At 41.8% G+C, this 24,180-nt stretch overlaps 1 protein-coding gene across 3 annotated transcripts in view; it reads right to left on the bottom strand.

The window, feature by feature from the left end:
- Positions 1 to 24,180, bottom strand: part of HIVEP2 (HIVEP zinc finger 2) — a 135,336-nt gene that overhangs the window by 31,622 nt on the left and 79,534 nt on the right. For all 3 annotated transcript variants that reach the window (XM_035322929.1, XM_035322931.1, XM_035322930.1), the window contains one exon: positions 23,253 to 23,350. The gene's annotated coding sequence lies outside the window, so the exon portion shown is untranslated. The remainder of the gene's footprint in view (positions 1 to 23,252; positions 23,351 to 24,180) is intronic.

The raw sequence follows: 24,180 nt of genomic DNA, 5'->3' as shown, positions 1-24,180 counted from the left end.
AGGACAGGACAGGACAGGACAGGACAGGACAGGACAGGACAGGACAGGACAGGACAGGACAGGAGGGACAAGCATTTGTCCATCCTTCTGTGAAAGGTTACATATTCATTTGTGTGCTGAGTTTGCTTGTGCACTGTAGCAAGGTAACAAAAGGAATGTAGTCTTTGGGGTATATTGTTTTGGCATTTTGCACAAATGAAAAACCAAACCAAACCAAACCAACCAACCAACCAACCAACAACAAAAACAAACAAATGATGAGCAAATTCAAGCTTTTCTTACTACTTGATACCACACTTGATAAAGCCATCAGGAAGTAAATTCCCTTTCTTCACTTTTTGACCTGTACTTACTAAAAAGATAAAGAAAACAAAACACTTCTTAAATTTCCCAGTTTTGTAAAAAAGGCTACCCACTCCTGACCAGAGAGATTCTCTTCATATTTTCAGCAGTCCTTGGCTAGGGGTCCCTCCTGACTGTGGTTTTGTAGCTGGCCTTCTACCTGTCTATTTGAACACCTCTAGGAATGACTATAAATTCCTTTGTCGACCACTGGCACTTGGCAAAATCTTGCTTTACTGGGAACACAAAGATGCCCGTGCTTTTGCTGCAGTTCAACAGGAGCTGTGAAGCATCCTTTTACAGATGCAATTTCAAGAAGGCAGCCATTTCAAGATAGGTTAGGTGTATTTATTTTAATCTGCTACTTTCTGTACTGTAAATACTGTTGTTACCTCTTCATCCTTGAACACACTACTCTGACTTGATCATTTAATTCCAGCCCAGATCTTCTGCCTGCCTTCTGGATTTCAGTGTTTTACTGAATGCATTGCCATTTTTCAAAGCTAGCCAGAAAGCCACAGTTTTGAAAATACCCTAAAATATTTAGAATAACATAGATTTTGAAATTTGGGCAGCTGAACTAATCTTTACAATATTTTTAGATGTTATTTAAAAGTACTAGAAAATATAAAAACAAATACTGCTCAGCAAGCACATACAGTATGCTGTGAATTTACTACTAAATAATCAAACAAACTGTACTAAACTTGCTTAAGGAGAGGCTACAAGGCAGGATCTGTTACTCAGATTATCTGTTACTCACTTCTTTGTTGAGTAAACACTTCTCACATGGGTTCCTCGAGAAGTCAGGAACCGACAAGACTGACTGAGAAGATGAAGTTACAGAAGCATCAAGAGCAGAATATTCTGGCTCTTTGCGACTGCAAGCTCTCCACAACTGAATATGATTCTAGGCTTTTACTCTCAGGTTTCTAAGAACACACTTTGGTGTCCATGGTACCTACTGGTTCCCAGAGACAGGATTTGTGCACATAAAACTAGAAGTTGTATGAAATCTGACATCCTGATTTCTGCGACTATTATTTCAGTTATCACACTAAATCTGGCCCAGGTTTTGAGAAATATTCTAGAATTCCAGCAGTTGAGAGATGGCATACAATGGCACATTTTAGTTAACTGTAGTAGCATTGATTATTTCATTCATATGAAGGCTTTATCAAGCTCACTTTAAACTTGCTAATTCAGCTAATTCAAACTATTCTGAGACCATTACCTGAGCATGCTGAAGAAAGTGAATGAATCTGTCTGCTTGCAAGCAACCTGGTCTAGTGAGAGGTGTACCTGCCCATGGCAAGGGGGTGGAATTAGATGTCCTTTAAGGTCCCTTCCAGCCCAAACCATTCTGTGATTCTATGATTCTATGATGAAAACAAAGAAAGGAATCTGTTTTACTCTTGTAACCTTAACTGTAGGAACCTATCTTAGGCATTGCATCCAAAAGTCAATGGGTACACTCTGTGAAGAACAGGATTCTCCTTCCCTCCTCTGAATCCCTACCAAGCCAGAGGTCAGGCACACTGGTATACCAAGACAGAAAACCTATATCCCTTCTGTGGTGACCTTCCAGAAAATTCAGGCATGAAACAAGAGTCTCCCATTTCACTTCAGAAGCTTTGATCAGATATGAGGTATTCTTCTGAGTGAGGAAAAGGAGACAAATTATTTCAACAGCAGGTCAAAGTAAAAATGTAAAATTCTCACAGAATCAGTAAAAAAAAAAAAAAGTAAGAAAGTAAAAAAGTAAAAAAAGTAAAAAAGTAAAATTCTCACAGAATCAGACATTACTTAGGTTTAGACTTCATCATCCTATATACTAAATATCTGAGGTTATTTAATACAAACTGAAAATAAACTAATCCAACACCTCTAAGATGTCCTCAGAGAAATTCATAACATTTATTGCAATAAATTTTCAATTACATGGTATTAAGAAAACACTGATGATTTTCTTTAAGAGATGCTGGCTTGCAGCCTAAATGCTTAGAGCACAGCTGCACTCAGTTTTTGCTATGTTAAGTATCTCAAATATAATCTTAAATTGCCACTCTCTATAGAAAAATAGCATCCCCCAAAAACTTAAATTCAAGTTGAGTGTATATTTTAAGAAGTCACAGAAGAAGCCTACAGCAGAAATGCCTTAACGTTGACCTTTTCACTGCAATGACACGGATTGCTCACTTAAAAAACATCACTATTTCCTGTTTCAGCATCATACATAATGTACACATTACTACCGGATGGAAAAAATGTATAAAAAAATCTTTCACATTGCCAAAGTCCAACTGAACACAGACTTATTTCCACAGGATGACTATAAAATAAAATAAAAAATAAAAAAGAGAGAGAGAGGAAACAAAAAAAAAAAAAGAAAAAAAAAGCTACACAGGAGCCAAATTCATCTTAAACACTTCCTTTATAGGTAAAAGTTCTGAAACTAACCACAGCTCTTGAATTGAACAAATAACTGCTATCAAAGAGATGCCAAAACAGCCTACAGGACAAACAATCTTGTCAGTCAATTAGTAGCTAATTGATCTCTCTGAGCTCACTGCTTTTAACAGATCAGGTAAATATTTTGTTTCTGGATGCCTAACCTTGCTGTGCACATCGGATTTTGTTGGAGGTGCTTCAACATGTCAGGTAATACAAAACCTACCTGTTCTGGCTGACCATGTTCAAGCACAGACAGATTAAACCTACTGTGACACCAAAGCACAGGATTGGGATAATTCAGATATAAAGCTAAACAAGAGAAGTATGTAAACTGTTAGTCTCACACTGCTACTTATTTCCTTGGAGAACAAGTTAAGAAATGAAAATGTACCCACATGGACTTAAAATGTGATGGCACAGCAATGGCAGATGTGACAGCCCATACTTCCAGTATTATTAAAAATTTGGAAGGCAACAAAAAAATACCAGTCATTTTGCTCTTTTCCCCCATTTGTCTTTGAATCAGAGTATGCAGTGACATACAAGAGTAGCTCCCATGCAGAGAACAGTCAGAAACTGAGGCCCTCTTTAAACACTACTACGAGCTAAAGTTAAGTTGGTAAGATGCATGATCTTGTTGGTCCCGATCTGTAGAAGAATGAATTTCACCCAAGGGTTAGATAAATAGTAAGTAAACAGTATTTACTAGATATGCAGAAAAGATGCATAACAGTATGTGAGAGGGTGCTGAGATACAAATGGGCTATTAATTCTTGGGCTGCTCTCTTAATCAGCAGAAAACTCAGCTCTGTCTCACTTTCTTCTAAGCCACAGCAATTGAACAATGAGGGTACCATGCTAAACTGGAAAAGCAAGACTTTATAGGGACTGCAATGAAGCTTTTGCATTTGCAAGAGCTGGTGAAAATTAGTGTGACTAAAGACCTTATTCTTAATTCAACACACAAAAAAAATGTGTTAATCAGAAAGGGGAATTTCATATTTAATAAAGGAGAGATTAACCAAACTATGAAGTTAGCAACACTTATGAACGATAACGTGTATGCAAAGGGCAAGATTCCAGTGTGAGTGTGCTATGTAGTCATTTCTAGATTTAAAAACACCATACGGGTGTAAGTAGGGTAAAAGCAGTGCCACCAGACAGTTCAGACTGATAAAGTTGTCAGATATAATAATTTTCCTAACTGAAATTACATGCCATTTCTGAAATTGTTTCTTCATTTTCACACAAGAACTACACAGTTGGGCAGCAGCTGGGAAGAACAGCCCAGTATTGGTAAGATCCTGCTAAGGCATTATGAAGGATTTCCCCAAGTTTTCCCAGAAAAAAAAAAAAAAAAAAAAATCTTCTGTAAACATTACATCATTTTTAGGGACAAAACGATTGTTATTCTGTTGCCAAATGGAATATTAGAAAAATATCAGGCAGAGGCCTAGCATTTCCATCACAGAGGGAAAATACCACCAAACTTTCTGGGAAGTGATTTTTTTTCAGTTAAAAGTTATGCAATACTAATTATGCAATCACTGCAAGATTTGCAGACAGCTATGCTTCCTTTCATAGCGTGTCAGAAGAAGTCACCTGCACTTCATACGAAAGTATCAGTGTCTTTCAAACATTTTCTTGAATGGGCAAAGGCACCAACTTTGAGGGACGCACTCATGCCAGGAAGAATTACATATGAAGACATTTATAGTATCTGATCTTGCTTTTGTGTTTTACTCACACCAAGCTTATTATACAAGCTTATTTTAAAACCTTCCATTATTTACTAAACTCTGTGGTCACATGTCAAAACAAAACCAGATGTACACAAAGCATCAGTAACATGTTCCTACCATTTTTTTCCATTATTTGAACCCAAAGTAGAATGGGGTTTCGTGACAGTTTTATTTCAATTAATTCTGAAGCCTTTGTTAAAATTCATCTGAGATCAGATATTGAGCCCAAAGCTCTATACATCACGCAGGTGTCACAACAGTCACTACCCTGCAGCCCTAATGTTTGGTTTTGATTAGTGAATGAATACAGGCATTTTACGGTAGCAAATCTAGTCACTTACATTGCCTAAAGACTAATGATCACTGCAGTGGTCATATAAGATACACGAATTAGACTGCACATTTAAGGATGATGTTTTGTTTATAGCCCTCAGGATGTTTAACAGGAGAAAAAGGAAAAAATGAAAAAAAAAAATTTAAAAAGTTCTTTTAAATTATGCTAGCTATTTTTTATAGTACTTCCTTCTTTTTATTGCACAAAATACTGGAAGCCAGTATGCACAATATCCAATTGCATCAGAACACATCTTAAAAAATCCAATAAAATATGCATGCGCTTTCTTGCTGTGCTTTGTAGGTACATGAGATATTTCATTCTCTGCAGTTGTTTCTTTGTAGAGGGCACAAGCCAACTCTGTTTACTAATGTGATGACTACTCACCTGAGCGAACACTACTGAGAAGATGGATTTCTACCCAAAATGCCTGAATCCATATGCCATGCCTTTGTTACTCCACAGGTTGATACTTGAGAGGGGAGTCCAAGCTGACAGCTCAGTTACAGTCTCAACAAGAGAGAGACACTAAAAAAACAAAACTTCTCTTGGGAAAGGCACTTGTCAGGTTTCACAAGGACTTGCTATCAGTCAAGGTTAGACAAGGGAGCATTATTCAGGACATTTCTAATGTAAACAGCTCCTTAGAGTTTCCTATATGTATGCCTTATCACACTAACTTTTGAAATGACTCCAAGGAAGCCTGCAATATGAAACCATTATCCTGTACTTCAAAAGTGGCACAAATGGACACCAAATCTCTTCTACACAGGAAAAGTCTAAAGACAGCAAAAACCTTAATATTAACCACCAAGTGAGAGCTCACCAGGGTCAAAGAGGACATAATCCTCGCTCTGCTTGAGCGAGTCCAGAGAAGGGCTACGAAGCTGGTGAGGGGCCTGGAGAACAAGTCTTACGAGGAGCGGCTGAGGGAGCTGGGCTTGTTCAGCCTGGAGAAAAGGAGGCTCGGGGTGACCTTATCACTCTCTACAGGTACCTCAAGGGAGGCTGTAGCGAGGTGGGGGTTGGTCTGTTCTCCCACGTGTCTGGTGACAGGACGAGGGGGAATGGGCTTAAGTTGCGCCAGGGGAGTTTTAGGTTGGATGTTAGGAAGAACTTCTTTACTGAAAGGGTTGTTAGACACTGGAACAGGCTACCCAGGGAAGTGGTGGAGTCACCATCCCTGGAGGTCTTTAAAAGACGTTTAGATGTAGAGCTTAGGGATATGGTTTAGTGGGGACTGTTATTGTTAGGTTAGAGGTTGGACTTGATGATCTTGAGGTCTCTTCCAACCTAGAAAATTCTGTGATTCTGTGATTCTGTAATGAGTGCTAATGGTGCACTGAAAGGGAAAGCAACCACTGCTCAGCTCCAGAAGCTCCCAGACAACTCTGTACAGGGTTCTCCTCCTACATCATGCTTGGCCCATTCCACCAAAATTAGCTTTTTTTTCCAGTATCAGAAGTGGAAGTGAAATCAGCTAAAGATTTGACCCAAAGGTCTCCTGGGTGCTTGTGATACACCAATGGCACTTGTACACTGAGAACAAAAGAAAGTACCGTCGACACGAAGACAAAGAGCATATGCACAAGTGTATAGGGCTTCATGTTTGCTAAGTTACAGTAAGACTGATTAATCAGCAAATGCTCCTTGAGATAGCTCTTAGTCTAAAAACCTCCACTGCAAACCAAACCAAAAGCACGTAAGTTATTTTCACTAGACTAAACTGCAATGTTTTGGCACTCAGACCACCTAAGACAATCAACACTTGCTTATTCAACTGAACTCTTTCCCCCACTTCTTTCTTCCTACCCCACTTGCAGGATTTGAGGACACCCTGTTCGCTTGGAGATGGTGAATCATTTCAAGCCAGAAGGCCCACACAGTTCCTCAAAAGACACAAAAGGTGTAAAAATAGCTTGTACTAATGAAGCAAGTACAGCGTCAGCAGCCAGATGAGCGTGGGTGATCAGATAAGGGTCTGCTGTTGCAAAGGGCAAATTATTAAGAGAATGCTTCTCTCTCTCTTTTTATTAAGCTTTGTTCACCCTTCTCTGGAATCAGCCCTCTGCCAAGTATAATAAATGACACCTGACAAGATTGACTCCTCCTGTAATTGCAAGTTTCATAGAGGCTCAGGAAGCTGTGCCTCACAAGAAGCTGAAGGTACAGTGGAGGTGTCACTAAAAAAATAAATAAAGAGAGGCAAAAATAAAGCCTAAAAATAGCCAGGACTACCCACTGAGTATGACTGTGTAGGTATATTTAGCTAGTCTAACACCAACTTTACTTGTTAAAAACACAATCTTACCTTTATGCAAAACAGTTTCCTGTTTCTAAACATAACTTGAGAAACGAGAAGATGAGGGGAAAAAACTCAGATTTGGAACTGTCCCTTTTTCACTGAGATTACCAACAGATAAAACACAAAAAGACTGGGTAGAACTTCTACCTGGCATCTGCATTCCAACATCACATAACGAAGGGACAAGAGCTTGTTAATTAAGGCATCCTCCTTCAGCCAATAAGACTAGGAAGTAGAACCAGAAGCAAACGTGTTTTCAAGTACTTGCAAGTCTTCAAAACAGTATTGATGGGGTGGGGAGAGTTTCACCTGGGCCAAGACCTGGCAGCAGCATTGCGTTAGGCAGCTACTGTTCTTCAGCCCTACCTGCACCATCCCCTCCACGATTGCTGAGCCATCTGCAGCCATGCCACAACATTTGTGGGATCCTACTGTAAGCTGCAGCGCTAGAAGGATCTGGGAGAAAAGTTGTCTTTTAAAATCAAAGAGGGTAAGGGTTTTTGTTGTCATCGTTGTTTTTTTCTTCTAATCTGGCGCATTTCAATGATCAGGTTTACAACACAGTTCCTCCTCACCAGCACACAGGAAGCTTCTCCAGGGACCAGAAATGAGGCTCTTGGAGCTAAGGGAAGGTGGTAACTTGTCATGTCAGAGCCATTACCTAAGTCAGCATTGCCCCGGACAGAAGGCTGTGCCCCACTAGAAGCAGACACATAGGCCTGCATGCTAACGAGAGGCTGTTGCACTTTTACAGTCCTATTCTGCAAGTCTTGCCTCCTCTGAGGCCAGTTTACATCCCTTTTATCAGCACAAAGAAGCTGTTAGAAAGGGTGTAAAAATAACTTACTGCCATTTAAAGCACTCCTACAGTGCTTAATAAAGTGGCACAAGTATAAATGACCATCTGGCTGAGTGATACAGTTTAGCATCTTACGAGGAATATCAAGAACTACCAACCACACAGATGAATTTCTTATTCCCCAAGACCTGTACTTACAGGAATTAACAACTGTACCTCTCCAGTGTTGGTATATTTGTCCCTGGGGAGTAGTGGGCATGTGCAGGAGTGGAGATGGGAGCTCAAACTCTCCCAACAGCATCCAGTCCGTGCGCCCAGGAACAGCCCCAGCCCAGGCACTTGCTGCCCTTATTCACGATGCCATACCTGACGGCATATAGCTAGCTACAGGATGACCAACAGCTAGGCAGTAGCAATATTCTGCAACCTCCCTTCACAGGGCGACTTCACGCTTCCGCACAACATTGAGTGTAACACAAAGGGAAAACAAGCCAGGCCCCAAGGACTCTCTGAAGAGTTTCTGCAACTGTTTAAACTACATTACTGCAACATTACTACTGGAAGTCATACACGTGCCAACTTTCTAGTGCTCCATTTGACCTGTGCAAGGAAATGGTCTTTTCTACAATTATGGTTTTTCTATTTAATGTTGTGACTCCTTTGGCTGATGCTTACATGAGGGTTTTGTTTCATTATTATCCATTCTTCCTGTGTGGCTCCAAAGACCTCACATCAATCACTCTGGGGCTGGGGTTAAACAAAAATGCACAGGTTTCTAGCAGACCTTTCTTCTCATTTACAACAGGAAACAAAGCCCACTGTAAGACACTGCCAACTTCACATGCAAGAGTCAATAAAAATGATTACACTGGCATTACAATTTTTATTTTGTTCTTATTTTAAAACTAAAAAAAAAAAGAACAACACTGTAATTGAAGTTAATAAGATTATATTTTTAACATGAAGTCCAATGGGAAATTGCGAGCATGCTCTTTTTTGGTTTTGCTGTGATTAATTCCCATTGATACAACCATCCTTTGTTCAGCATCATAGCACTGCCTTTTCATCCTATGTCTTAGCAGTAAATTTAATAGTCACTGATTTTTTTTACCAGAATAGATAAACACTGAAGTGCAAGACAAATCAGCTGATGCTATTATTCTTCAGACAATTTAATTTTAATCTGAAATTAAGAGTAAATGTTATTCTACTACATGAAATATGAATGTAAAAATAATTATAAGTAGGTTTAAATACTGAAGACCATTCACTGGCAGTACATTTATATGAAGTTAATAAGACTATATACCCAAAAGCACCATGGGACTCTTAAATTGTAACGCTAAAACGAGAATGATCAGAGCCTAAACCTATCCCCCACCTCCAAATTTGGAACAAAATTTGTGTTTACGTAAGAGTAATACACCACCTATCACCTATCTTTACCAGTTTAAAGCTGAGGAAGAAAAAATTGTACAAAGGAGAAGACAAAATGTCCAATTCAATCTAAACCAAAGAAATGGGATAACTCAGAAATAATCTGGGGGGAAAGAAGCGCTACGTTCTCAGTCAGATCAGCCCCTGCATGCCAGGGAGGGGATGTGGCGGCAGCCCTGGGTCGGGGAGGAGCAGGGCAAGGGGCTGCAGATTTAGCATGGAGATGGTGGGGCGGCAGGGCCATATCCTGCTGAATGCCACCTCCATCCCACAGCTCCTGGGCCACCGGCTCACCTTCTTCTTGCCTGCTCTGCTGCCCAAATCGGGCTGAGGGTCTGCTGGACTATTACAGAGCCGACCCATGGGGTGTTCAAAGTCATGAAAATGTTCTGCTTTCAGCGTAACATGCAATAGTCATGATACAGGTGAGATAACGAGCAGAAGTAAAGCAAGACAAGGTGTTATCTTTTCCTTTCGTTAAGTTCCTGCTGTGGGTTTTCTTTGTCAGCCAATGTTTGAACTGTGGGTGTTGGAAAGTTGTTGGCCTGCATGTAAGTCCCTAACTGTGACCTACGCAAGCACATGGCATGGCAGCTCCCAGCACCCCAAGATACACAGCCAGGATCTCCACAGAACGGAGGCAGCACTCCTGGTTTTGCACGGAGGGCAGCCAAAGGCCAACGAGGCCAAATGGAGGCTGCTGGCACCACGTGCTCCAGAGAAGGAGAGCAGGGCAGGAGGTGACAGGAGCCATCAGGAGGTGGCAAGAAACAAGACTGGTAAGCGAGGAGGTGCCGTGCTATCTCGCATCTGCCTGCATCCTGCTGCGGGTGCTCTTCCTGCCACAGCTGCCTCCAGCCGCCCCTTCGCGGCAGCGGCACTTTCACCAGCGCTGTTCCCCTCCCACTGACCGGCCCTGAACGCGCACCCTGGTTTGTGTCACCTCTCCAATGGGGCCCGGGATCTCCCAGCTGCCAGAGATAGATGCGGTCTACCAAAGGTTAGGATTAATGTTTTATTGGCATTTACGGCAGGCAAGAGGCTTGGCTCATAATGCAGTTTTTCCCTTATGGACATGGGGGCGGGTTGCCACCGGCCTGGCTGGTGCTGAGCACTGACGTAAGGGCAGCTCCGGTTAGGTGCCTTGTGTCATTAACTTTCTGCTGCTACATCTGCTGATCACACACCCTGCTCCTGGCCTGCATATCTCGCTGACATCTGCAGGCACTGCTCTGCCCAGGGCAAGCTCGCCCGCCAGCCCAGCTGTGGGGACAGGCTGGCCCCCTGGGTGGGATGGCTGAGGAGTTGGGTCACTTCAGCTAGGATCCACAAGTTAAAAGATAAGAAATAGGAGATATCTGCCATGCCTGCTGTAATAATCACAATGTATTATTAACAAAACTCAGGTTTCATCATTAACTTGACTTGGGTTTCAAGAACTGATCTCACCCTGATCATCCTCCAAATTGCACTTGGCACTCTTCACTTCCCTCAGAGCTGCACCAGTCCCAGCTAGGAAGGCTACTGGTAACAGTACACGGAACAGAAAGCACAGGTAAAAATGAGCCATAAATACCACAATGAAACAGGTGCAAAAAATTGCAGACTGATTTTAAATTGCCTGAACCCAGTGCAACCTCACCACTTGGGCCTGATCCTTCCAGAAAAGTGTGGCCTATTACTTCAAAGCGGTGGAGAGGAAAAGGGCTGACTGTCAGCAGGTGCTGCACGTGGCACAGCAGACACAGCCCAGCCTTTTCGCCCCCAAAAGGTGTCAGGAAAGTCACTGCTCCCTTCTTGGATCTAAAAACATGAGAAGAGCCACCTACGTGTTTGCTGTAGTGAAGTAGCCAACTGTCTCAGTCACGACCCAACCACTACAACAAAAGGTCCTTGTTTGATTTTGTTCCTCTACCAAGCTCATCATCAGAGCTACTAAAATCTTCCAAGGCTTTTTCTCAACTTCGAAGTGTGAGATGAAAATGCCACTTTAATTGCGGATTAGTGAGGTCTGCTTGAATAAAATAACCCCAATCACTTGGATGAAACTGCATAACAAACATCGCTCTTCTAGCAGGGAGCCTAATTGCTCTGCTCGCACCAACAAAGAGCCGCTGGTTCATTAGAGCAAGCTAGAGGAGCTGCTGTTTGTATCCTCGCAAACTGGGAGTATTTGATTGCAAGACTGCTTATAGACGTTTGAGCCAAAATTCAGCCTCTGATTTCTGAGCAGCAAAACAAAAAAAGATGCTGTCAGTCTGATTTTTTCTTTATAGCTTTTTTCAGTATAACAATTTATTTTTCACATTAATCCATTCAAGGATGTCAAATCTAATTTCAAGGTAGGATTCAGACTTCTATACTCTGTGTAAACCCAATCAGTGGAAGATGTAGCAAGGACAGGACTGGTATAGGTATAAACCGCATTGCTCTGTTTCACATGACATCTGGAAGATGCTGACAGTTCCATTGCCATCCTGCAGCCTGATTGCACCAGAACTTGGCCAGAAAGTGCAGAGGGCAGAGGAAGGCCAGAAAAAGGCTAGCAGAGGAAGGCCACAGAAAGGCCAAAGGCAGCCACAGTTCCTGTTGGCTGGTCAGAGCAGATTTGTATGGGAGGGGACCAGGCAGATGGCATGGGAGATACAATTTTGTGTTGTCCAACAGGGTAAAAAATTGCTGACTCACATTAATGGGGACCATGACAGCTAGTCCCACCATGATGTCCAGGAGCTCCGTTTGCCTGTTGCAGTTGCCCCCAGGTGCATCTCTGTGCCTCCATGCTGTTGTGCTTGGGTTTCTCTTTGCAACCACTTCTCCCCTCATCATACAGATCTGAGAAGCCATTGCTTTACACTTTAGGAACACGTATTACTGTTTCTTTTCCTTCACCACCATCTTCAGACTGAATGTATTCTGAATGGAAAATATAAATGTAAAGTGAGGCAGATACCTGCCTCAGTAAGTCCACCAAAAGCAGCTAATTCTCTCAAACTCGTACTCCGCATGTGAATGCATCCACATATGGGCTCAGCCGTACCTGCAGTAGAGTGTTTGCCAATGAATGTTTGGCAGTCAGGGACGCCACAAGTGCACCCAGATGGTTTTTATTTTTCAAATAAAAGGTTATTTACATTTCTAGATACAAGGCATTGCTGGGACTGCTCATAAAATGTAACACACATGGATTCAAAAAAAAAAAAAAAAAGGAAAAGTTAAAGGTGCAAAGAAGAGTATTTTTTTATTATTTTTTTATTTATTTTTTTAAATGCAGCTTGATTCACCTTGTGAGAAAGTTAATAGAAATAGTCCACCAGTGAAATGGAAAGTGGATCAAAACAGTATAATGTAAGCCTTCAAAGCAGAGGAAAACTCCATATGGGATGTTCTCAGGAAAACCGCTCAAATACAGTGCTACTAAATGTGATGAGGGTTCGGGAAGGTCAGCTCTTTGCACAGCCAGGACCAGGCTCTGCCTTTCACCCAAGATGCTCATCAGGACTGGAAACCAAAACCCATTTTCCTGACAGGTCATGAATTAAATAGCTGCAGCTGGTTTCCAGGATCTCTTTCCTTCTGCTAGCAATCTCACATAGAAACAATAAAATTATTGGCACTACAAATTAGTTCTAGAGGTATTTTTTTCAGTCACAAAGCTATTGTATATTTCTTCTCTGGTAGAAGTAAATTCAGTAATCACAGAGCACCTACCAGTATTAAGAGAAGATCACATCTAAAACCACAGGTCCCAGTTATTGCAATGCTGCTTGTTACAGGAACTTCATCTATGCTAACACTCTGCTAGAGCAGTCCGGGTAATAGTAGTAATAACAAACAACAAGGGAAAAGTTAAAGGAGAATCAATATAAGTGGGACAGCATTGTTCATTGACATTTTTAAGCCCCATTACTGTCGATCCACCCATAAGCAGGTCTGAATTTATAGCAAAGGAAACAGTAAGTCCATGACTGCGCTATAGGAAGTTTCAATTTCAAAAAGTGTCTGCACTACCTGGAAATCAAGATCACATTGCTGAAATTCTCACCAGTCCAATACTTTGTTTCATCTTTGTTTGTTTTTTTTTTTTTTCCCTCTGCATTCAACTGAGCTGCTCTAAGATTATTTTTCTGCAGCTTTCAGCAAAAGTAGGTACAGAAGGCACAGTGGACAAGCACTGAGGGCATCTAGCCCCCAAAAGACTTAGCCTTTGTCCCCCTTGAGAAATTGATACAATGCCAGCTTGAATGGACTCTGAATCCTAGCTTTAATTTGACAGAAGGTGAAATCAGATGTACCTACCTCTTGCTTAAATACTAGTCTTTCCTCAGCGTCCCTCTGTTTTCCACAAAAATACTCTTCATCCTGTTGGCAACCATCTATGTAGGCACAGGATCCAAAATCTTTCCCACCGTGTCCTCAACATCTGCATGTTGTCTACCTCTCTATTGACAGCTTCCAATAAAAGCTTCCTTTAATAGAGTTGTCCTGACTCACAGGTGTGGGGGGGAGGGAAGCTGACCTCGCTGCAGCATCAAGAGTCTCTGACGCATTTTGGGAGGCTGTGGTTTCAGGTCTGAAAGAATTCAGCCTTGTTTTCAACTAAGTTTTAAAAGCTCAACTTCCAAAATACCACCCCATAGCTCTGTGTCCATTTGCAACTTGATCTTGTTTAGTGGCTCAACTTAGCAATATCCAGGGCTTTGGCCATACACTTGACAGATTAGCAGAGCTCACCAGCAATAGAGAGTTTCTCAGAAACACAGCCACCCGGGCTCCTCGCTAGCTCCACCTCTTGTCCGCCCACTCCCAGTTTCAGACATTTCACGTTCCAAAACTGGAAGTGTCTATGCACCATAAGGTCACAGTATTGCACAACCAACCCAGCTCCTTCTAAGAGCTACTACATCCTCAGAAGTACACCAGCGACAACAGCAAGAGGGCTGTTTACAGTGAATTTCTGTCTGAGTGGGAGTATTTTCTCCAAGAATCTTATAACAAGGACATGAAGTGTATGGCTCTTCCCTGCGTTTGGTAAAATTGCTACTGAGATGGCACTTATTTAATACTTCCACATCTGCATTCCTTCCCCTTTAAGCTGCCTTTTTAAAATTTGGGAATTAATTTTAACACTTCCCCTAAGTATTTCTGTGCTGGATAATTTTAGGACATGCTAAACAGAACAATTTCTGACTATCTTAAATTTAGAACTGAGGCCGTTCGTAGCTTTCGCAATGCAACTGTGAAATACGACTGATTGTCACCAATGTGAGTTTTACTAAAGGATTTATTTTCTTATAATCAAATGATCTGAATAACTTCTATGATCCCTCTTTCACGTAGTCTTTAAATTCTAATAAGTGAATGAAAACTCTGGTTTCAGTTATCACCAAAAAACACCTTACCATTAAAAGTAAGCATTAAAAGTAAGTCAAGTTTTTGGTTTTGTTTTTTTCCCCCAAAGGACAGTACATTGGTAGAAATGTTGTTGTCACATTATGTTACCTCTCAAACTGTGTTCGGCGTTTCAGCTACAGTTAAGTCGTAGCTGTTAGCATGGAAAGTGTATTTGGCTTTCCCTTGAATGCCAAAGAGTTGGTATCTGCCAAAGGCATTTTTTGACTTATTCAATTAAATGGCCGATCCGTATGTGTCACTTCTTTCAATTCAGGTCTGTTCCCTTTGTCTCCAGCAGCCCAGGGCAGCTGAGCAGGAGGGAAGTAGAAGGGCTTGGGGCCAGGGCTGCTCCCCAGTACCCTCAGGTGAGCATAGGGCTGCTGGTGGACAATGTTCAGAAATCTGATTCAGGCCACTCAATTAAAAGTATGATGGCAAAACCAAAACAGTGACAGAGTAAGAGGGAAAAGGAAATAGAGAGAATCCTGTGAAAGAAGCAGAACGAGGGATGAAGGAGGACCCTTGCTCTTCTCTGTTTCATTAGCTGCACTGGCATAGTCTGCTGTGGGTAGCCTGACACTTTTGTTCTGAGTCATTCATCTGGAAAATATAACATGATTGAGAATCAACTGCCCTTCGTCCCACGGAAGAGACACTTAAAATGGAGCTAATGGTTTAAAGTTACTTAGCTCCTGTTTGGTCTCTGAGCAAGTAAAAGGTTAGACTGTAATATTTAACCACAACTCCCGTGCCCTTCTGAGAAGCACCGGGGAGACCGCCCGAAGGAAAGTCAGACATCTGACATGCTGTTTCCTGTGTACACGTGGTGGAGAAATCTCCACCAACCTCCAGTCTCATGTAGACAGAGCTTCCTCCCGTGCAGCAGCATGGTTGCTGGTACAACCCATTTCCTTCTGGGGGACAAGTTTCCTTCAGGGACATCAGGGGCATGCCACCAGCCACGATCATCAAACCTAAGAGATGGTCACTATTCAGTATCACCAAAGGTTTCATGCATTAAATATCATTGGCAACATGTTTACATAAAAGCAGGATGTGTGTCCTCATCCATATCCCCCACCCGCCAATGAGGGACAAGAAGAAGATTAATAAAAGTCTGGAGACACAGTACTGTAAGGAGAACACCACATTTACTACAAACCTTGCTGAACTATTCAGACTGGTACTTGAAAAAGTAAAAGTAGTATTTGTGATATGAGCACTCATTCATTTTTAATGTTCATCCATAAGAGGTCACTGTGTGATTCAATTAACACCTTTGGTGGCTGCAGCATTCCTCTCCCTTCTCACATGTTCCGCACCAGGTGTCCAGTCATCTCCAGTAATGTCCCAGCTATTATCCAGCTGCCTTCTGTAGGGAAAGCTAAGGCAATGAAGCAAGAAACATGTAGGCGTCCTTCAAGCACTTTGACTGTATGACCTTAGCCAATTTTACAGTCACTTAAAAGTACTTGCTTTTCATTCATCATAAAGCTCAAATGGATCCTAGAGTTTTACAACTGTTGTAGAAGTTTTAAATAACTGGTTAGAAATACACGAAAATCTGGGAGACTGAGTTTGAACAGCAAAGATAGAAGCTCACACAACAGCTCCTCTGGTCTCCCAGGGACTGTGGCCTCTGTTTTTTAATCTGGTTCACCAAGACATTGTTTTGTTACGAGTTAGTAGATGTTTTCACCACGGTGACATCCATACACCATGGGACATGTAGGCCTGACAAGGTGACCTGCCCATAGGAGCTTTTCAAGCATGAAGTATTTGTATTGCCATTTGCCATGACATGAGAGGGAGTAATAGACAGAAGCAACTTAATGACAACTGAAATTGTGTTAGCTCAGTTCAGCTCATCAAATAGCTTCTTCATGAATTAAGGTGACTTAAAGGGAAGTACTTCGTTCAGAGATTTCCATGGAAAAACAAAAGCAAAAAATAAAACCAGGCAATACAGAAATTTTCCAGTGGAAAACTTGTTCTTGTGGAAATTCCTCTTTCAATTGACAAATTGTGTTTATGGGAAGTTCCTCTGTAGCTGTAGGCATAGACCTCATACTGAGAAGTTTAAAAGCGGCTCATATTTGACCTGCTGCCCTCGTCAGATAAAATGAGGGACCAGAGCCCTCATCTTTCCCTTTTGCCTATACACTCCCTGAAGCACACATGCAGTCCTACCACAAGTACAACAGCATATTGATTGCAACCACAGTACTCACCCGGTTAGTCAAGCCTGTGGAGGGACACTTGAAGAACTGATCTTTTCATGTCCCAAATCAAGATTAATTACAGGTTCTTATACATAAGCTGTCCCTGATAAAGCTGCCACTGACTTCAGCGAACTTTTGACCAACACAAGGGATTGCAGGCTTGCAAAACAAAGCTCCTTAGAATTGACTGCACCACAGACAGGGAACCTGGGCCTGACTTTTACATGATTATGTGAATGTACCTAAATCATGGATAGGACTTCATCACTACTAATTGTTTTACACTGGCTTAAACCAGTCAGTAAGAACTACACACTCTGTAGCTTACATTACAGGAAGTCAGAAAAACATCTTTAGTGAGCTTGCTGAGGGTCTTCTAAATTTGCAGCAGGAGCACTGAGTAAGCGTCTCCTTTACAGAGTGATATTAGAAAAGCATAAACCATTCATTATAATGTATTTTCTTTCTATCAACCACGCTAGCATGAATCACCATACTGTGTAAACAGGCTAGAAATCATATTTATGGCAGTGCTCAAACTATCTCAGTATGTTAGAGGAAGAAAAAATCTGTAGGCAGGTTTGTAAAACCCCTCACAGTCCAGAAAGAGGTACCGAGTCCCTAAATCATTCACCTAAACTTTTGCAGTAATTTACAGCAGTTCTGTATAAGCCTTGTAATTTCACACTAATGCATTTTTAACCCCAAATAAAATGTAGATCCCTTTGGGGAAAAACAATTAATTCTACTGGCAATATGGGACTGATCTTTACAACTTACTCCCTGGGCATCTTGTTTCTATGCTGACTGAATGCTGGCCCATGCAGGCTATCCAACAGCAGAACAATCCAGCATCCCCAAAACCAAGCTGAGCTGGAGGAGTTTGGACACTGCAGAGCTGGGGCAGGAGCACCAGCCCCAAGGTGCCACTGAGGAGGCTGCCTGCCCGCTGCCATGAGGTGAAGGAGTGGACAGAGGCCACTGCTCAGCTGCTGCAGTGACCTTCAGCTATGCTGATCTGCGATGTGAATACACCCGTGGGCCATGCTCTTGTTTCTGAACCACATGCTTTCTTAGCTATATGCAATGCTACGTACACATACATGGTATTGGGTTCTCATACATAACCCCACCTCCATACCGCACATGAGGCCCGCAGGTTTCTCACCGCCCCCAGACACAAAATGGCCAGCCCATTATAGCAGGGGATGCTCTGCACTGGGAGAACACTGCAACCACATGTGCTCACTAAGGCATGCTGTGTGGCTGTAAAAATCATACATGCTGAGGTCAAATTGCAAGCAACAAGAATTACAGAGATCAATTAAAAAAATATATATATCTTGTGTCTCTCTACCAAAAGGAGTTATGCTTTTGGGACACTGCAGTAATAAAATACAGTTACAATTAAAATCTCACTTGATACATCCTTTTTTATTGAAGTAGCATGAAGGGCGTTTATTTTCAGTCGGACACTCGAAGGAATACCCCACATGCTAGATAGATAGCGTCATGCCATGCATCAAGTTGTCTCTTCCAACATGTCTCAGAGTTCTACTGCACTGAAACACGTGTGATAAGAGCAAAGGGCCCAGGCTCTTTTTCATATTCTCTGCATACCTGTTGCTATCACACAGCTGTTCTCAAGTCTACAATTTCCTGTGCAGTACAAACTGCATACCACTTCCCCTACAGAAAAAAAAAAAGGCCTTGCTTGTTCTTAATTGACGATGGAAATACTGTCATATTTTCCACTAGCCAAGCTTGAAACCATTACTGAACGAACCTTCATTAATTTTTCCACAACATTTTGCAGAAATGTCAGGAAACAGCTGCACCAGAAATGATTAACTGTCCTTATCACTAGGGTTTCATTGGCCAACTTCAAATTATATAGTTTTTCTTCTTTCAAAATTCTACATTCAATGATGTTTTTGTTTTTCTTTAGTTGAATATCTCAATACACTACTTTCTTTTCAAAAGTATCCAATTACACAGGTTTAGTGGTGCACAGAAATTTTACGATCAGTGGAAGAATTTGTACAGTTTGGAGCTGCATACTTCTAGGAAAAGATTGCTTCCTGCAGATTGCTCAGCTGTGTCTTTCTTGGATCAAATTCAATGAAATTCACAACTTGAAGTTTGCCAGTCAGACTGAATTCATTATGCAGACAAACTTTTCTTGCTGCGTTTTCTTTCCTCTCCTGTCCTTCCCTTTTCCTTTCTCTTTTTCTCTCCCCACATTTTCTCTCTTACCTCTTCATTGAGCTACACCACACATCAAAACTTAACACACAATGTATGGTATATTTACTGGCAAAAACAAGTGGAACAGTGTGTTTCATAATTCCAAACATGCAACCGCTGAGATGCTGAAGGCTTGGTACAAAATAGATTGCAGCCATCTGGAGATAACTGCTAGCACGGATCTGAGATTCCCAACTAACCAAAACTTTTCAGGCTCAGAACTTATTAGCAAAGCATCTGTGAGCAAAAGAATCCTCTAACATGGATTCACACAATTGCAATGGGTATTATGTATTTTTTTTTAAAATGTAAATTCTTCAAATTTCTCATAAGAATACCGAGACAAGAAGAAAGGTTCACAGGATTACTCTTAAAGATCTACATAACACAAGTTTCTTGTTCACGTTTTGAAATATTTAATTTAGCATTACTACAGCATGACATGTTAAAATAATTCTGTGTATTTGTCACCAGCAGATTCAAAACCACAATTGTTCCTCCTATGTCTGCATTGAAGCTGTGAGCCTTGCATATGTAACCTTAGGATATATTTAGAAAGAGGAAAAGTGTATGTGAATAGGTAAATGCATGTATTAGAAGTTACATAAAATGAATTGCACGGGGTGTGGTTCAGTGTTAATAATCTTACCGCACCCCGTCCCTAAAAAAAATTGGCTATTTGTTGAAATATAGTACATAAATGGAGGTTTATCTAGGTATTATGGAAGGATCCTTCTTGCTGCCTGTAATTCAAAATGATTTTCATTTCTTGCTTTTTAAATCGGTCCTTTCCACAGCAGTGGGCATTGTAGCACAGGATTCACAAGCAGCTCTGCCCACAAGAGCCAGACACTGATGCCCTCAGCCCATGCTAGGTCTTCATTGTCTTCGGCAGGTATATAGCTGTCAGAACCTCATTCAGAACCTCTAACATAGACCAGTATTACTATTAAATTGGTGCAGTGTTGGCTACAAAATAGATCTGTTTTTAAATTACTCTACCAAGATATTTGCGTAGATAGCAGAAATTGCAGTACAGTATATTCTGTTTAAAATAAGCATGAATATATATGGATTCTATTTACAATATATGAAATTCTGCGAAAAGTGACCAGTTTTTTTAAGGATTCAATCTTATAATATGCAATGCTGAATTTCTCCTTCACATTATCCTTATCTGTCTCTGTTCTAGTTTAAAAGCAGTAGCTTACAGTGCCAGAGGATTTCAAGGACTGTGTCCTTCCAATATATGGCATGTTAATGCACTGCTTGCTATTGAATGCCCCAGGGCAGGGAGACTTCAAGTCACAATGTCCATTTCTGCCTCCTCCAGCTGTTTTCGAGCATCTTTCTTCCTACCCCAGACTGTCAGAAAACTAGCAAAGAAATTTGTTATGCTACTATCCTGCTCAGCCACCTCCTGGACACAGAAGAAGAAACATGTTTTTCTCTCTCTAACTAGTAGTGGAACAAGAAATTAGTGTTCTTGTTTTTCCTTGCAGTTGCACATCTTGAGCTCAAACCACCACCACTAAAGCACAGCCTTTTCCTGCTCACACACACTCATCAACAAGCAGCAGGATCTAAGGGCAATGCCATAACAAAAAGAGAGACCTTGAACTTGCTTTACCCTTTGCATGGTCATTTATATTTGGTCAAAGTGGATAACAGCTCCTTTAGCACTAGGGTAGTGGCATTTTATGCTCGCCTGGCATTCACTTTACCCAGGTATAAATAGCAAAAGGTTTCAGACAGTAGGGAATTGGAACCAGTATCTTTAGAGGATTCTCAACCAAAATAAAGCAGCTAGTCCTCCACACCACAGCTTGTGCAATCTCTCTCTGCTGCAAGAACCATCCCCTGCAGGGCGCCTGGGACTGCTGGTTTGGCAGCATCGCATGCTTCTGTCTTCAGGGAAAATGTGCCTTCCTATCACCCCATATCTAGCTGTGGAATCAAACTGCAAGTTTTCACCTGTAAAGTAGGCAATATAGGGTTCAGTTTCTTAATGGGAGCCTTTTATTAGCTCACCTGGCATATTTACCACCCTATCAGTATTAAGCGCTTGCTTTAATATCCTTGGCACAGAAGGTTGCAATACATATTATCATAGTTACAATAGCACCACTCTGAACTACATTAATTGAGAGCATCTATTCTAAAGTTCAGCTGTTCCAAACCAAAAAGTAAAGTACACCATTACTAGGCTAACAAATTATAGGGGAGTTCTCAGCATACAAGAGAGCCACAGCAGCAAGGGCCCAATGCACAAAAGTACCATTAAGTTACACACTAAGGAAACCTGAAAAATTTATGCTAAAAACCCATTTCGGAGGATGGCTGCCACAGTCTTGTGTACCAAAGTTCTCAGTTTCCCCCTTAAATCCTGCCTGGTGAGTCAGGACATGGCTAGGTTTTGGTACTCCATTACTCGCGCTTATAAATTTCACACACTGTTAATGCTTCCCAAACAGGGAGCAGAGCTCAGGGGTGCATGAGGACACTTTGTTTCCCTGCTGAACTTTCACCATAAATTCCACAGGACCTATGGCAAGCATGATGCGTATTTTTTTGCGAGCATGTTCCCTGTTAACACCCCTGCTGACAGGCATTAATTTGCACCCCTCTCACCTAGCTCTGATCCCAGGCTGCATGGGAAGATCTCAGGTCTCAGACTGCAGGGGGGAAATAGTGCAACACTCATAGACACAACTTCAATTGCAGGGACTTGCAAAAGGATACACAAGAAGAGATATCCCATATAGCAGCACCATGGACTGCAGAATATTTGGGATCAGTTCCAGGTTTGAGCAAAGGTTCAAGGGACAGCCCATTTCAATTTAACCCCTGCCATTCCTTCCTTCAATTCATATATAGAATGAAACAGAGGTCTAATCCCATTTACAGTTCTGAAAAAATTGCCAGTTTTATCTCAAAATACATTGTGTGTTTTCTTTGAACGCCTCCTGGGATCATAAGGCATGAGAAACTCTTGTGTCTTCTTTATATGCCTAGTTCTTATGGTTGCAGATAAATATTAAATAATAATAATTTTTTTAAAAAAGCCAATGACATGGATGACACATTTCCTTCATTTTTCACTATTTTAAGTGAGTCTTATTACATTTGGAAGGATAACCAGTACACAGAATATTAGAGAAGAGGAGCTCCTCAGTGCTGCCACAAAACTCTGTCTACTACACGAAGGCAGTCTCTGAGACAAAGTCAATGTGAAATCTGTCCAACCTGTGACTAGCACCTCGAACAAACATGGAGCTGCGACAAGTAGCTGAAAACAGACATTTTCCTGACAAGATAAACTGGCTTCTGAACTCTGTGTTACCATAGCTAAACTGTTACTGGGACTCCACTAACTTTAAGCTAGCTTGGGTATCATGATACTACAGTGTCATTATTTTCATAACCGCAGTTTGCATGTGCCCATGTGTTCAAGACCCAGAGGAAAAAAATAAACCTTGATCTTAAACAGTATCATCAACGATGCACTTGAAATGGCAAGACAGTCAAACAGAAACCACCAACTTACTCTTTAGGACAATTAAAAAATAAGAATAACAATAATAAAAGCAGATCTTTTAGATATCAAAACCCCACCCACTGTTGTGTTTTTTTTTTTTCTTGTATTTTTTAAAGTATTTTTTTTCTGCTTATTTCTTTCAAAAAGTGTGCTCCCTGGATTCTTGATGCAAGAACTGTACAAAGAAGAGAAAGCGGCAAACCAAATATATGGTCAAAGCAAAGACACCACTTCTGAATTACCAAAAACATAACCTGTCCAAAAAGAGAAATGTTCTGGTTTCAGCAAGAGGTGAGTTCACTTGCAACAAAAGGACAAGTAATCAGTTACTATTTAAATGTGAGTGACTTCCAGTTAAAGCTTTCTGAGAACAAAAAAATATCCACCCAGGCCTGCTCCCCCAGTTCATTCGAACCCATTCTTTCCTTGCTCTCCTACCTGGCTGCTGCTGTCGAAGGTGCAAGTGAATAATGGTTCCAGTCAAGGCAATTCGGTTCAGCACTCCAGCAAATATGGCTGTTCACACTCTCCTCCACCTATTTAGAAAAATAAATATGAAGGATTTTAAAGGATTTTTTTTTTCAAGTCAGCCTTGATTTTATAACCTGTGATATATATGCTGTGAAGCACAGATAAACACAACTTGCATTTTGCCCGGGGTTCTTTCTTCCAGGCTTCTCTGTGCTCTTGAACACCTGCATGTGAGATGGCACCGCAGGCTATGTGCCAGGGATGGGCAATGAGGAGGGCATCCTAGGGTGGCTGTGCTCCTGGAGAGGGCTGCACCCCAGGGAAGCTGCCAGGGAACCACCTGACAGCACAAGGTCCCAGCAGGAGGCCCTGTACGTCCCCTCTGCTCTTCGCCCTGCTGTGCCCCGTGGTGCATGGCCGTGACGCTGGGCCCTGGTTGGCCGCCCTCATGGAGCAGCTGGGTCACCACAGCAGGAAAGGTGCCTGCTCCTCAAGGGCTGACAAGCACTGTGGGAGAGGAGCATGGCGGAGGCCTCTGACAGGAAAATGCCAAACTTGGCGCACTAGACTTGAAGATCAGTGGCCATGGCCTAACCAAGCTCCCACAGGAGCAAGCAGCAAACCTCCCTGGGCTCCCCATGAGCGCAAGGGCTCCTCACACTGCCCCATACCCCGGGCAAAGCCTGCCCACCATGTGGGTGGGCAAAGCCCCATGCCTCCACCATCAGCAGAGCACAAACGCGAGCTGAGGGAAACAGGGTGCCAACACGTGACAGGTGAAGCAGGCCTGGAACTAGTTAGTAGAAGAAGGCATGTGCTTATGCTTTATGCTGTACTGTTTGCTATCAGCAACAAAAACAAATAGCAAATGATAATGTGTTACTAACCAGCGATG

The sequence above is a fragment of the Oxyura jamaicensis genome, chromosome 3, assembly GCF_011077185.1.
Source record: "Oxyura jamaicensis isolate SHBP4307 breed ruddy duck chromosome 3, BPBGC_Ojam_1.0, whole genome shotgun sequence".
Classification (NCBI taxonomy): domain Eukaryota; kingdom Metazoa; phylum Chordata; class Aves; order Anseriformes; family Anatidae; genus Oxyura; species Oxyura jamaicensis.
The sequence above is the reverse complement of the archived record's forward strand: the minus strand, read 5'-3'. Positions and strand labels throughout refer to the sequence as shown.